The sequence below is a fragment of the Dromaius novaehollandiae genome, chromosome 4 (assembly GCF_036370855.1).
Source record: "Dromaius novaehollandiae isolate bDroNov1 chromosome 4, bDroNov1.hap1, whole genome shotgun sequence".
NCBI lineage: Eukaryota > Metazoa > Chordata > Aves > Casuariiformes > Dromaiidae > Dromaius > Dromaius novaehollandiae.
In genome coordinates this window covers 68,849,224-68,865,396 of record NC_088101.1, presented here as the reverse complement: position 1 = coordinate 68,865,396, position 16,173 = coordinate 68,849,224, and the positions used below count along the sequence as shown (strand labels likewise).

General features: G+C 38.7%; 1 long non-coding RNA gene across 1 annotated transcript in view; it reads right to left on the bottom strand.

The window, feature by feature from the left end:
- Window positions 1-16,173, bottom strand: part of LOC112995466 (uncharacterized) — a 98,832-nt gene that overhangs the window by 28,168 nt on the left and 54,491 nt on the right. The window lies entirely within an intron of this gene.

Here is a 16,173-nt window from a genome sequence, read left to right as displayed (position 1 = left end):
TCCCTTTGAACATCAGGCAATAGGGTTTTCAAGTTGGATAGTCAAAAATGCAGACCTGACAAAAGAAATTTTCAAGTTTGATTCCATTCGTCTGCTGTAGTCCTGCTTACAAAAGCAGTGAAACATACGCTTACACTTAAAAAGTGCTTATAACCCATTGACTTCAACAGGACATAAACACATTCATCAAGTAAAAGTATGTTTTGGATCAGAGCCTTATTAGTATATCACATACTGCCTGACTGCATATGTACATAGTATATTCACTATGTCCATACTATACTAATGCACACATTACTGCTTTGTGAATAAATTATAATACTGATTGTTCCTTAATCACTGAAATGTGAATATACCTTCTTTCCTTCAGTTGGATAGAAATTGAAAGGGATCGAAAACAATGACTGGAAGTCTCGTCACAATTGTTTCCTTTGGTTCATAACATATGTCACGCAGAAATGCAAAAGCAGGCATTCAGAACTAAGTGGTTGTCATGGAGGGGGGGAATATTAACTCTGGGTTTATTGCAAACAGATTTATTGAAGACAGCAATATAGTGTAGTCATAGCAAACAAATCTTACTGCACATTTGTTATTGCCCAAGCCTCAGTTCCTTACCTCTCCAACAGTTTCTTGTCAGAGGTTCCCTTAACTCCTTGAGGCGTCCCAGCTCAAGGGGAGATTCACTACCGTGCAGCCCGCTGCCGTGCAGGACAGTTCTGTGGGCTGTAGCACTATTTATGGGCATAGAGTTTGACTCATGGTCATACAATATTTGGTGTGGAGATAGACCTTTTTTGGTGACCTCATGCCCTGTTGGGGAAAATAAACTCTTTTTGCTGATCTCATGCCTGTTTCTGGCCTCACCAGTCACAACCAGTATCACGTAGTTCCTCCTGGTCAGCACTGGGCTCTGTGAGTTATTTGTGGTCAGCTGGGCCTGAGATAAGTGGAGGGGGATTGCACTCTGCCACAGTGGTCAGGCTTTCAAGGCTAACTACATCAGTCCTGGGTGAACGACAAGCATAAAGGCTCATCACGTCTGGATGATGAACAAGAGAAATTAGGATGATCATCTATCTCTTATTTTAAGCAAGCATCCCTTACCACTGTTATTTTCCTCTTAGTTGTTACCTATCACTTATTTTAAGAGATATTCCTTAATTCATTCATTTGTGGTAGGGATAAAGCAAAGGCTGAATGAGTTAATCAAAACTTTGCAGATGTTGCTTACTTTCAGTGAAATAATTCAGCATGAAGAAACCTTTATTTGCTTTATTTTTTCACAAAATAAATCAAAACATAACAAGAACAAAAACTCCCTTTCTGAGTTGTACTGATGAATTAAACAACCAAAATACAAAACACAGATCTTAGTCTACAATTCTTGCTAATTTCTTCCTCACTTCAGCAAAAGTCTACATGCAGGGAGTAGGTACAAGGCTAGAAAGTGTCCACAGTCATCTCATATCAGTTCATTCATTAGGCCACTAGATCATATGTCTTATGGCTTTGGACCATAAGCCACCCCTTGAAGAGCCTTAGCTGTAGTGTGATGGTGATGTTCTGGGAAGCTGAGGCATTTATGAGAGAGTTCACTTTTTAAGATCCTAAAAGGTGTATTTACAGACATTGTATAAATATGATATCGTATGCCAGAAATGCAAGAAGATAGTTTTGAGACATTTTTCCAGAACCGCAGCTAGCAGCCTGAACAGTCAACTATTTAGTATCTAAACATGATTTTGTCATGTTTTTATCATAGGCTAAATACTAGATATGTGAGTATCTAGGGTTCACTGGCCTGCTCCATTACAGATACAAAGCAGACAGTGAACATGGTCTTAAGTAGCATTTAAAGGTTATTTATGTGTTTCTAATTGGCTGAGTTACAGTCCAACCCGGCTTATGACCATGACAGCAATTGCGAAGGAACATTCATTCAACAAATCAAGATACAACCTGCTAACTGTCTCATAAAGATAGGGCTACTTACTCCTTTATTCATGTCATGCTTCTGAAGACATTATTATAAAAATGTTATTACTCCCTTTTTGTAGATCTGCACAGCAGAAGCCAAATAAGACCTAAGTTAACTTTTCCATTGCTAAAATTAAAAGAAAAACATGAGTGAGGAAAACCTCTTAACAGGTTGATATCATAAAATCCTTAGCTTGGGAGGACGGAAGGAATACGAGGAAGTAAAGATGCCATCTTCAGAAAGCAGACCAAAAAGATTATCTTTAAAACGTGTCATCACATACATTCATTATGTCACATATTCTTTTTGCTAAACTTGAATATGTGCCTTACATTCTACTGGTGAACCATAACTTATTTGTTTGCTTTACTTCTACATTAACATCATTACGTGATTCATTATCGTTATAGTAGCTTAACCTTGTGGGTGTCTTAACAAAATGTCCAGTATCAGAACAACCCTGGGACTTAGCCTGCACACATTCCAATCTAACAGATAACCATATCTTTGTAGTCTGTTCTCCAATTAATACATGGTAAAATTAGCCTTTCTGGGTAGAAATCTACATGTATCATCTTACCCATAATTCATTTGCTTATGCTAAGTAGCAAAACTTCTAATTAACTAAGCCTCTCAGGGGCCTGGTTAACTTCTACTTGCACTGCTATATTGCTAAAAACCTTAGTATGGTCAACAACCCCCTAAAAAGGAGATGCTTTGCACTTCCTGGCATGAGAGGAGAAATGATTTTGCATGGATCGGTAAAGATAGCGATAATTACTATAGGGCTTACTGTAATCTATGCAGAATAAGTTTCCCAGTAGCCTATAGTGGACTGTCAAATGTGAGACAGCATGCAAATGAAGCAGATCACAAAAATAATTTCTAGCCTAGATTCTAAGAACAAAACTCTCAGAACTTTTCTTTATTGCTAAGAAATGTGGGCATACAGAAAACAAGGTCTTTTCTAGAAAAGTAAAAAAAGTGCATATTGTATTATTCATACACTTTTGTGTATCTGCAAGAAACCAAATAATACAGTTTTCTAAGATTTATGCACAACTATAACTTGGTAGGACAAAACATTTTCTTATATTGCCAGCAGTATATTTGTCTTCTTTCAGTTTAGGAAAGAGTTCAAGTTTTGGTTGATATGGTGTACCTCTCTGGCCACTTGGGCCTTAAGCCATGGAGATACAGAATATTTCTTGTAGTTGAAAGGTAAATAAACCATTGTCTGTTTGATTATTTTCAAGACAGCAATGAAAATACATTAGGAGTATTTGGAAAGTAAAAACTGAACTGAAGTCACATAGTTTGAACTTTGGCAGTTGCAGTAGATACTTCTTGGAAAGAAGAATAAATACTTACAGGCAGCTGATTGTCTAGCTCCTGTACCGCATATCTCAGCAAAGTATGGTATATGTGACCTTGAATATAGCACTTCAAACACTTTCAGTCACTTTCTACCATCTTCCTAATGACTTCCAGCATTCTCAGATAGCTTAGTTAATTTTGAATACATAGAAACATTGAAGCATATCTTTCCAAGATGGCTTCCTCTGCATTTGAAAGGATCTTAAAATGTTTTTTTAACTATTAGCATTCATCTGTATGCATTGCATGTGGGACTTGTCTCTCCTAAGTTTAGCTATATAAAACTATGTAATGTCTAATCAAAACTAGTTGTCTATTGCAATCATCTAAGGAGAAAGATAAGCACTTTCAGAGAACAGTTCATCCCTCATGCTTGGCCAACATGTAGGAAGTGGAAAGAAAAATCCTGAGGGAGTATTTGCTCTACACAAGAGTTAAGGTTTTATTGCTGCGATGTCCTAATACTAAACAATACTTCGATAGCAACTTAGGACCTTTCCCTCAACTATGCTGTGGTCTTCTGAGAATCTCACCTCAAAGCTAGTTCCTGTAGTTGGTATTTTCTATGCCCTTAGAGTACAAGCTGCATCCCCAAGTGTATAAACTCCTTGCCTAGCAGCCTGTACTCTCTGTATGTCAGAGAGGAAAGGCAGACTCCTCATGCAGGTGCTCTGAGCTGCTCTGGATGGTCTTTTACCCCAGCAATTCTAGATCTCTAACATAAACTGCTAAATTAGGTATCAAAAAGCAGTGAGAAAAGACAGATGCCTTCGGTTCTGCTTCATGTGTTAGCACTCTAGTTCACTGTTCTTCACTTAACAAGGACAGTAATATTTTGGACCACCTGACCCTCCTAATCTTACTGGCTACAGTGTCATCTTCCAGGTTTTATTATGCTCTGCTAATAATTAAAAGGGCAAATGAAAATATGCTGTGTAAAAAATATGCTGTGTAAAAAAGAGAGCTCCACACTCTATATCTGCCGATGACCTGCCTACTTTTTTTTTCTTTAGCCTACATAGCTGAGTGACAGTAGACATCCCTTTTTCTTTTTCTCTGCAGAAAATACACTGCTGCTTCACCTGTTCCTGATCTTGTTTTACTTTACTTATCTTTGGGAAGACATAAGTCTTGGAGGGATTTTCGGTGCTATTCAGAACCTGACTGCTGCAGATCAGTGGCTTTAGCATTTGCCTGTCAATGGCAGATGTTTGTGTAATCCCGCGCTCCATACTCAGAATGCTGGACGTTACAGCCCTGACATTTGGCCTAAGATTGAGGAGTCTTGATTAGTATTTCGCCAGGAAACTGACACTTGATGGACAGGCTACATAATCCATGCTTGGATACGTTTCTTAGTGAATTGATCTCCATTTCAAATTGACATGGGCAGAGACACAAATGTAGTAGATGACCATCTATTCTCCACCCACGCTGTATTTTAATACAATGCAACATGCATCACAGTGTAAGCTATGAAGTGTATAAATCAGCAGCATGCAGTTTGAAATTTGCTTACAAAATACTATGAATGCCTTCCACATTTCCCTAGTGTTTATTTACTTATGCAGTAAGCCTAGAAAAATATTTTGATGTATTGCATGCCATAATTTTTAACATTACTCAAAATGTTTCAAAAGATTTTTAGGCAAAGTTAACCTACATCAATCATGACCTTGACATGAAAAATTACTGCCAACCTTTAAATAAAAAAAGGAGAGGGAGCAAGAACTCTAACACTCCTGGCTGATGCTGAATTGTTCAGAACATTCACAGTGTTATGCACATACTCTGTCTACAGTGGAACTGTGTAAAAGGAAGCCAATCATTTATTACCATGGTGAATGCAATTAAAGATTTTTTATCTTTTCAACTTATGCGATCCCAGAATATGCACTTCATGTAGTGAGACTATTAGTAACTATAGTAACTATTTCTACTTTCGATTAACACAGATTCCAGTGAATTCCCTGGGAGCTTTTCAATTTTAGTAAAAGAGTGCATTCCTGGCTATGGCTCTGTAACATATGTTGCTCCTTCCTCACTGTATTTCCCCTGCTGAAGATGTAACTGTTGTCCAAACAAAAGATGATGTTACTAGATGAAGCAGGTTAACCTGCTTTTCCAGTATTCTCCTTACTAAGGGAAGAACAAGGAACTGCATGCCAAGGCATGGTTGTCTCCCAGGATCTGAATATAGAAAACTTTCATTTTGGTAAGCACAAACAGTGTTGCCTCCGACTCCGTGCCAAAAACTCATTAATGTGCCTAATAAAGATGACATATATCACATAATTTCTCAGAGAGGAGTAGATCTTAAGGGAAGCCTGAAAGTTAGGTCATCATCTCAAATTCCCTGCATCTATGGAGAGTTTTGGTCAATGAAATATCCTTGGGCACAGAATTAAATATGATTCAGATGAGGAAATGCTTCTTTTCTCTGTTGTTATGGAAAACTTTAGCCGTAAAATATTTTAGCTGTACATTCCTCTAGACTAGATGCTTTATAAAACCTTGTTATTACAAATCCAGCTTATTTCAAAACCTTGATCCACAAAGCCTCTTTATATACAGATTTCTGATGTTTTTACAACACATCTAAATCATATCATCTAATTTATTCAGAGTTCTGACTGTGCTTCTCAGTCTCTTACAGCATTTCAACAAGTTGTGAGATCTATGAAATTTTATGGAAATATTCTATCTACCTTAGGATATAGAAATTGCTGTCCTCCATCTGACTTTTTAGTCTGTTCTTGCAGTGGTCAGATTCACCCATAGATGTCATACTTCTAAATCATGCAGTTCTGGATATCATATGGAAACAGAGAAAGGCAATTTCCTTTGCTCATGGTGGTGGTTTTACGCGCTTAACTTGAACTCTCACTGCCAAGTGAACTAGAAGCACTTTAACCAAGCTAGTAAAAGGCCTAGACTGGGCAGCATTCTTGAAATAGCCTCCTTGGGATCGGAACTGATTCTACAGTCAATTTAAGAAAAACAGTTTCCAGAGAACATGCAGTGGTATGAACTGTGACCACAAACAAGAAACTAAAAGTAATGAAAAGCAGGTGCAACTATTCAAGTTCTTTCCTATGACCTCTTTTTACTGCCTGAGACTTAAGTTTAAATTCAGTGTTCTTCAGTAGTAATTAATGAGACATCCAGGACTGAGTTTATAACTATGAGTCTTTAATATAACTTGTAAGCAGCCAATATTAAAGGAAAACACTTTTGAATGAGAAAGTGGGATCTGTGTGTACACTCGTGTTTCTTTTTGTCATATTTCTCACCAGTAGCTGGTTCAGCTCTTGGAATTCAGAGGAGAAAACAATTTATTCCCAGTATCTTGAAGGACTGGTCAGACTTTCATCTCTCTTTTCCAAAGTAAAACAAATGATTGACAGCACAGACATTAACAGTTTTCAGTCATTCTTAGAGCTGATCTCCTCTGTGTTAGATAACTCCAAAGCATCTCATGATGTTTCAGTCTCCTCATTTGTCTGTTTTTTGTGGGAGATGCTGAAAGCTGCTTCTTTTCTCTTCTGCCTGTTTTCAGTAATTGCCTCATAATGGCAAGGAGCACTTCAGGAGAAGGTATTGGCCATGTTAGATTATGTCTGACCACTAGACTGATACTCTAAAGGCTTTAACTCATGGGATCCTGTGTCATAACTCTGCTTCCAGTTCATTTTTCATGGCATGTGCAAGAATTTATAATGCCCCTATTTTTAACATCAATGTGAGACAGACCCAGTTAACCTGCAGTTCAGTAGTATGTAATAGATGTCTGAATTTGACTCTTGAGTTATTTTAATCATTCTTTTCACATTTTAACACAATTTACATGATGCTCTTTGCTTGTAAACACCCTTGGCTCAAAGTCTTGTAGTTAAAATCCTATCTTTCAAAAAATACTTAAATGATTATGTAACACATTATAGTCAAGCACCTGTGTTATGTTTAACAAATATGGAGTAACACATGAGATTAAATTTTTAGCGATGTATTCTCTATTAATAATTTTTCTGAATAGTGGAAACAATAATTCAGAACCAACATGTATTCTTTATAGTGGTGGAAATTTGAAAAAGCTGCTGTAAATTTGAGATTTCCTTTCTTATCTGTTGTATTTTAAATTAGTTTTGCTTCCTCTGTCTACACTTTTTATTTCTATCTCCCGTGGCTTCTATCCTTTGATAGCAATTCCCAGCCTTTTTGCAGCCGTGGTCAATAGCCTTCTGCACCAGAATGTGCACTGGTGAGAACATGGAACCCTGTTTTTTCCTCTGACACGTGTTTTCATGTGAATTATTAGCAATAAGTTTGCAGTGTTACAGCAAAATTTGTCAAACCCCAAGCACCAATCTGAAATCCAGTCTGCTAAATATGTCTACCAATCTCTGTCTGGGATTTCCCACAGAGAAATATCTTCTTATGTGTGGTAAAATAAGCCCAGTGCAATTATAAGGCAACTCTGATGTTTCCCAGACCGGTTGGATTTATTTTATTGCGTATGCATAGAACAGCTGTGCAGCACAAATATGGTTGCTCTTGCAGAAGCCTCTCTGCAAATTTCCACACACCTAGGAACCCTATAAGGTTGAGTGCTACTATGCATATCCAGTGCAACTAGCCAGGCTACCAGATGTCAACAAATCCCAGACAAGTTCACTGCAAATGTGCCAAGCAGTAAGGAATTACAGGCATTCAACAGCGGGATTCCTGTTACTGCATATGCTCAGCAGCAAACAAGTTCAGGATGATCTGATAGGACCATGAGAGAAAAATAAGTATTCTGTAAAAATGTAGAATTATCTTCTCATGCTTTGCAGGCTCCTTTTCATCTGGAAAAGGACATGTCCCAGGGAACCCATTTGTGCGGTAACTCTGATTAAATAAATAATAATAATTAAAAATAAATGAACAAAAGAGTAGTGCTATGTTCAATCCACTTCAGTTCTGCAGGCTAATGAGGAGCTTGGACAACCTGGAGGATGGGAAATGGCCACACCAACTCATGCTTAAGATAAGATTTACAGATAGCACACTTTACAAGAATGTCCATCCCCAAAATGTTTTTAGCCCAGAGCATTTCAGACACCTTTGGATAGCTGTAACTTTGAAGGACTTAGCTTAACTGAGCTCCAGAACTATGTATATAACATGCTTCAAGAGACTAAACTGTCACAGCTTATTTTAAGCACTGATACGGAAGAGAAAACATCACTAGTAGTATCCTCTCCCAATTTTGTGGTAAATTTTGACTTGTATGTGCTGCATTTCCACTGTACACTTATATCGCATTCATGCCAGCAATAGCAGAGCTGAGACCTTCTGTACATATCTAAGAGGAGATTTTTGTTGCTGGAGAGGATCTCATAGTGTCTGAAGGATATAGATTTGTTTGTGATGAGATTTGGTCATTGTTCCCAGAGCTCTGTAATTAGTCTTAAATGTTCTGGATACAATCCTAGCACGGATTTCTATGTGTAACTGTTGGTTATTAAAGCAGGATATGAACAACAGAACTGAGCTTTTACTCTCTATGAGGAGTGATATATGAAACTGCCCACTGAAATCACTGAGAGTTTTTTCTGCTCTTTGGTGAGTCAGGATTTTCCCCTGTGCCTGGCTGAGTACTCAATAGAGAGTCATTCTCAGAGCCTCTATTCCTTATCCCTTCTCTGCTGGTTAGATAAGATGAAGTATTTTCAAGAAAAAAGTAAAAAGAGGACTAACCCAAATAAATGCATAATTTCGATATCCTATTTCTCCCTAGCATAAAAGGAGAAAGAAAGGGTTTATGCTCCTACTATAGTTTTGATTCTAAATCCAATGTAAATACAGAATGAAATGTAAAGCCACTGGCTTTTCATGTTGTGAATTTTATGAACATTTTTAATATTGATTCAGCTATGTACTGGAAAGTGTCTTTCATTAAAAAATCCATAGACAGCTGAGGAAGGGTTGAGGTCATGTCCTTGTATCTGCTGAAGTTTAAACTCCTCTTGTATACAGCCAGGTGAAACCCGGGAGCAAGCAGAGTGACGTAAATTACGTCCTTCTCTAATCTCCACGATTTTAAGCCATACTTGCCTTTATACTTGTAACTCCTTGGTTACATTTTAATTGAGCTCTCCCTCACTGTGTCACTACCTTAAGTATTTTTCACTTTTCTAATGTCAAAAGCTCTTCTGTTGAGAGGACTCAACAGGAAGTAGATGCAGGGAGTATGAGCTCTGATGAGATCCTTTAATCCACCCCTAATCCCACTCAATTAAAACTCCATTGATGACAGAAAAACCATTAAGTGCTGAAGAACAGGAAAATGAGGGAAAACAATCCTGCATGAGAAATTAGATGCTTAGCTTTTAACAAGGGTGTCCTGCTCCTTCCTCATATACCTCCTTTCTGTGCCATCCCTGGAAAGCCAAGTCCTTAACTCTTACAGTTGAATAGGTAAAAATGTATAATCTAGTTGGCAGTTTAAGTAGTGCAGCTCTCAGGATGTGCGAGGAGCGTTACACACAGAATCCCTCACAGATCGCACATCCCCTGCTGCGGGGGGAGGCGGAGGATCCCGAGGCTAACATGAGGTGTCCATTCAGTGACTGCTCTCTTCTTCGGTTGAACTCTAAACATGTATGCATTGCTGCTTGCATGCGTATTTCTGTAAGTAACTTCCAGATAGGAAGTTTGCAGAAACTGGAGAAAAACTACAAGGAAAAATAAAAAATTCATCATTCTGTTTATAAATAAGATTTAATTGCATTCTTTCCTTTTTCCTAATGTAAACTACAGAGGGAATTTATTGTCCAATATCTTTACATTTAGTGTCTCAATTTTTCTGCTGTATCTCTTCCCTACTGCAGTTGTGGGGAAAAATGAAGTAAAAAGCCAGAACAGCAATATTTAATGCTGCCCTTCCCCTTTCATTGCATGTCCTACTCCTCCAACGCATGCAGGTGACTTTTAGGTCATAAGGAAATAGGAGACATAGTAGGGGAGGTAGAAAGAGCTAAGGAGCAGCAGGCCTAAAAGGTACTTTCCACTGGGAAACCTGGGAACCATATGCTGCAAATGTTGAGTAAAGTTAATGTGGCTTGAAGCAGCATTAAATTCATTATACACTGCGTAAGCCCCCTCCTCCCAAAGTGCACACATGGATCACAGAGACAAAAGCAGCACAGCAACCAGCTGGACCATGTTGCTGGTAGTAGCAGTGGCCAGAAGAAAGCCTTTGGGGATAGTGTCTTTGCATGTCTAGGCCAAAAATTTATGGCATTGAAGTCCTGATTTCTCATGGATTCCTGGTCTTAATTTTTTTCTTTTCTTGGCCTAGGCTAGCCCTGTTTGGCATCTCAGATAATCTCACAGATGTAAGGAGGGCATGAGCTAATTTATAGAAACTTAAGGCTCAAACAGTACCGGGTTTCTTGGACTTGTTCATTCCCCCAATGTGATTTTACACTGGAAGGGAGTATTTACACTTTCATCTTCCTTCATCACTAACTTAAAAAAAGAATGTTCTCGTACTTTTCCAGGCAATCTGTGTGCACCTATAAACTGAATTGCATCTCATAAACATTAACCATGTTGAAACAATACACTCGCTGTTTGCGGTCACATTATAAACAACTTGGATGTAAGACACAATTTGTAGACATCTGTAATGTCACTGCACTGCACAGGGAAACCCAACCTCCACACCTAAAACACAGACTAATTGTCAGCACGTATATTTTTGGCTTGCTTTCAACCGATATTTATAATGTCCATGTGACATTGCTTTTAATAAGTATTTCTTCATCGAATAGCACTGGTAGTTAACCTCTGCTCACTTGTTTCATGCCTCTTCTCCCTGTTTCTCTGCTTACACACTCACTGCTCTCTACTTCAAGCCACAGATTACCAGAACTTCTTTGCGACGTGCAAAGTTCCTTCTTCAATGCCTTTTATGCCGATTCCTATTTTGTACCCTTAGGCACTGCGATAAAAATAATAACTCATGAGTCCTGGACCTTGAGATACTTCCCAGCACAAGTAATACCCACTAAGGCAAGCAAGCGTGTCCAAGAACAGGCTGATGATTTGTGCCACTGGCAAGCAGAGTCTCAGTAGGTTCTTTGGAGGTTTCACTTGATAGACCAGCGAATGTTGCCATGCTTGCATTCACTGACATTTATTTTGATACAACAAAAAGCTTTTGAAAGATATGCAATTTCCAAGTATTGAAGTACTTTGCAATTTGGTTGTAGATTTCTCTTGGACAGCTCTGAAGTCCTCTTGCTTGCTTTTCAGTCACCAGAGACATAACCGGTTGCCAGTTGTCAGCTTCAGCTACAAAATTACATGACCTGCAAATCTGCCACAACTTTGAGCTCTTTTCATAGGACAATACTCTGATCTACGCTCACTGTTTCTGGTGCCAGCGATAATTTGAGAGGCAACTTGGCTGGTGTCTTCTGTCTCCTTTTTGCACTGTTTTGAGGCAGGTGAGGAAAGGTCAGAGTCAAGATCATGCTGAACGATTTCTCTATCATAACTTTTTGTTATTATCAGTTACTCAGTGCTGTTGCAGAGCAGTCCACTAGCAGACACTCTCTATCAGTTTATTTTTTGTATTGTGAAATAAAAAAAAAAAAACAGCTCTTCTGGGTTTTTGCAGGAGTAGAGACCACATAGTTTAATTAGCCTTATAAATAATAGTCGAGACTGTTTTTTTTTTTTTAAATCAGCCAGAGAATTTAGTTACATAGTCCCCTGAAGAGTCAGAGGACACACACAGGAGCTGCAACACTCAGATGAGCCCCACAAAATGTCTGTTCTGTATCAGCTGTGATACTGCTATTCTGACCAGCAGGTAAGCTGGTTCCCCTCCTTTGGTTGCCTCAGTTTTCTCATCTGTTAAATAGGACTGAAGTTCCTGATCACTTGTGAAGGTTCTGGGTCTATGAATAGTCAGTCTATTACAATCAGATAAATTACGGTCAGAGTTCATCCTGCAAAAGAGCCATTGCCTGTTGGCAAGGGACTGTTACCGCCAACACATAAAATAATCAGATATTCTACCTTCACAGATGTTCTGCCTATACAAACCCAAGCACTATTCTACACTGAGTGTAGCTCTCTGAAAAGAGATGTGTTCATCTCCCCAGCGCCTGCTGTTGCTGGTGACCAGCACCCACTCACTGACTGCAGCTCCTTTATGATGTGTTCCTCTATGAATAGGAATTACAAACGATGCAGGCACGTATGCTATTTTCCATCCATGGATAAGGACTTTAAACCTCTAAGCAACTCCAGTGAAAACAGTACAAGTTGTGGGATCAACAATGGCTTTGGCACAAGTCAGGTGTAAGAAGCAAAGTGTTCAATACGCTGCCCCGGGGAGCGGTCCAGGACACAGACGGCAGCATAAGAGACCCACAGCCTGCTGCCTGCCTGGCCACGCACCAGGGATCTCCACCAGACCTGCACAGAGCCGTGGCTCGGCAAGATGAAAACAAGCCTCTACAGGTTCTCCTCTCTTCTTTAGCCTGCACAGTGAAAGAGTTGGCGTTAATGAGGCTGCTTTCCCACCACCCCACCAGTTATTGCAGTTGAGGAAAAAAGGATTTAAAAGTGCTTTATGTCCCCTTATTGGTCATGCATTATGGGCGTCTATCTAGCCCTGTGTACATAGGAGTAAGGGGTTAATATTTTTCTCCTGGTGGATATTTTTTTTAATCTCAGTCTTACCAGAATCAGCATTTCTAGCATCAGACATTTATGTCCAGTACAAGCCAGAAAAAACACCTATGAAACTGCCTGTCTGTGGAAAGCAAGTCAAAGGAGAAGAGGTGTATGCTTTTAAGATGTGTACTATGGGAAGTCAGTAGTCTGTGGGAGAGGCAGAAAAACAGGTGGAAAAATAAAATAATAATCAGAAAGTCAAAATTCAGGACCTTTCTGGTGTCTTTAGAGATGAAAACAGCACCTATTCCAAAGGCAGTTATAAGGCACTTGTGATACGATATCTGCTCAGCTAGAGGAGACCCAGTGCTGTAGTAGCTGATGTGCAGGGTAATGGCAGGCCACCAAAATCTCAGATGCCTTTTTCCCTGCCACTGCAGATACAAGACTGGAGCGAGAAGTGATCCAGACAAAAAAATGTGAGATGCTGCCATTCATTTAAAATGGTTTAGATCATTTCTAAAACACACTTGCTTGCTGAGAACAAATGTACTGGGTATCTTTCATCTGTGTTTGTTCTAGTTAGCACTGCTAGCCTCGCAGATATTGCACTCACTAAACATGCAGTAAGAAGCCAGCCATAGCCTTGATCCAGCACTGACATCATGAGCAAGATGTAATCATTTGTACCTACTTCAGTTTCAAAACCTTGTTTAACTCAGGTGAAATAGGGGACTATGACACTGCTGCAGTTGTATTGGCTGATTTCTACTAGTTTGCAGAATTTGTCTTGTGAAATTTAACTTTGGGGAGAGAGCAGATGTCTTAGAGAAAGGCTCGACTCAAAGTGCTGGGAACGCTCTTGTTTCTTCAATTCTACTTGATAAAACAATAAACTACATTAAAACACGAATGTTCCCGATAGCTTCTTATATCAAAAAAGTTTTAATAGATGCAGCTCAAGAGGTCACTCACAAATATCACCAGTTAATACAGAAATATCCAAAGTAGGGTTTCTTAGATTGTTGATAGTTTTCATACAGATTCCTTGCTGAAAAACAGTTTCAGTAGAAACAAAATTTCACTAAAAATGCTTATTTTGCATTATTTTATATTTTCATTGTTTTGAAAATATTCATTTCATTTGGACTTGAAATATCAGGGTTTTGTGATATACAAACATAATAGACTAACTGACTTTGGATGTTTTTTTCTGATTATTGATTTGAAAAAGGCATTTTCTTGTTGCTTTCTTTTTTCTTTTGGAATTCACTTTTTCCTCAGAAAACTAATGCAAATCAAAACTTCCTCACAGAAAGGAATTATTTTTTAAACTACAACCTTAGAGAAAACAAATTTAATTTCTTCCAGGATAATAATCAGATTTACTATCACTAGGATTTTAATGGTGCCCATTTAGCAGGGAAGAGCAATTACAAGCAGCTTACCAAAATGCAGTCAGGTACAAAGAATAAGGAAAAAAAAAATCACAAAACCACATACATATAAAAGCACATTTTTAAACAAAGAATACTGCATTATTTGTTCTTATGGATTGTTATGGCTTGCCTCTTTATGAGCTGTTGAATGACAGCTTAATTTGCAAGTGGGAGAGCAAAGAGTATGATGTGATAATTTATCTCCAAATGAAGACAGAGCAGTAGCACATACAAAATGAATCAGCCCCCTTCATAGACTGATTTTGAAAATAGTCTTTTAATAAAAAGTATTTCAGCATTTTAAAAAACAATTGTAGCCAACTGAAATTAATTTATCTTGTCTTCTTAATGGCCTTTTTAGATTGGAAACTAATGCACCACTTGCCACTTGATAGGGCAGTATATGGGTGTCTTTCAGTTTGAGAGGAGGGTGCATTTTAATATGCAAGTCTAATGGTGCTATTGGGTTTTTAAGAATCAGAATGATCTATTTTGTTTCCTAAATTGAGCCTACATATCGTGGTATTCAGAGACATGTTGTGTCTTGTTAAATTTCTTCTGTAATATAGAAGAGGAACACAATAGCTTCAGTAAATCAAACTAAAATGAGTGATTAAGTACCTGATTTAATACTGTGCATTAATTTTAGTTCAGATGGTCCTTGCTTTGTTGTATAGTACAATTGCATGCAAGTCTACATCATTTGCATGCTACAGCAAGGTGCATTATAAAAGTAATCTTAAATTACCAAGACCTGAAAGGGAACAATCGTGAAGATATGGTATCCACATATCAAAGATCAGCCTCTAGTGAAGGTGCTTCTTGATTTCTCATTTAAGAGCATGTACTTTGTTGCCTTAGCAATTCTTCCTTTTCCTAAAATCCAGTCACAGTGGCATCCCTTCAGGTTTCTAGAGGCTTAGCCATTACTGCTCCTCCTGCAAACTGTCAGTAACCTCTTACTTAGCAAGTTTTAAATTTTCCTGCATCTATCTCAAAACTACAGGTGTACTGTATCACATCCTTCCAAAGGATTCGCAGCTAAAAGGAGAATTGCATTCCAAATTACTGCTTTAAAGTACTGTAGATCTACCCATCTCTTTGCTGGGTCCTGCTATCTTCCTTCAAGTGATTATTCCACTTCTTCAGGTTTTTATCTTGGCTGCTAGTTGTTCATTGCTCCATCTGAGATGAGCACCTGGCTTTGGAAGCAGGGCAAACTGTTCACTAGTAAGCATGCGGCTTGTTACATTGGGTGCTTTTAAAGCAAAAATAGCGGATTAAGAAGGTAGCTGATGTGGTCTTTCGGAGAAACTTGTGGCCACCTCACCACATGCCATCTGAGTTGTGTCTATGTTTCTGCATGTTTGCAGTTCTGCTACTACCACACATCACTAATACAAATAGGGTATAACACCAAACATAGCAGCCACCAAGAAGAGTTTTAGCATTGCTGAAAGGAACCTGATCTGTGCTTTTTCCAGCTATCAAAGGTCCCTTCACTGTGCAGCTCTTTTAAGCTTTATCTTGCCTTTTTCCCATGCTGAAAGAGCCTATACATCAAAACCCTTTTCATTCAGAGAGTGGAAAGGCTCGTCCTGAAGCCTGGAGGTCTCCTCAGGGCCCAGGAGAACAGCCATTCAACCCGGCAAGAACCACTGCCCTCCACCTGCCAACTCAGCATGATCCTTGAGATCT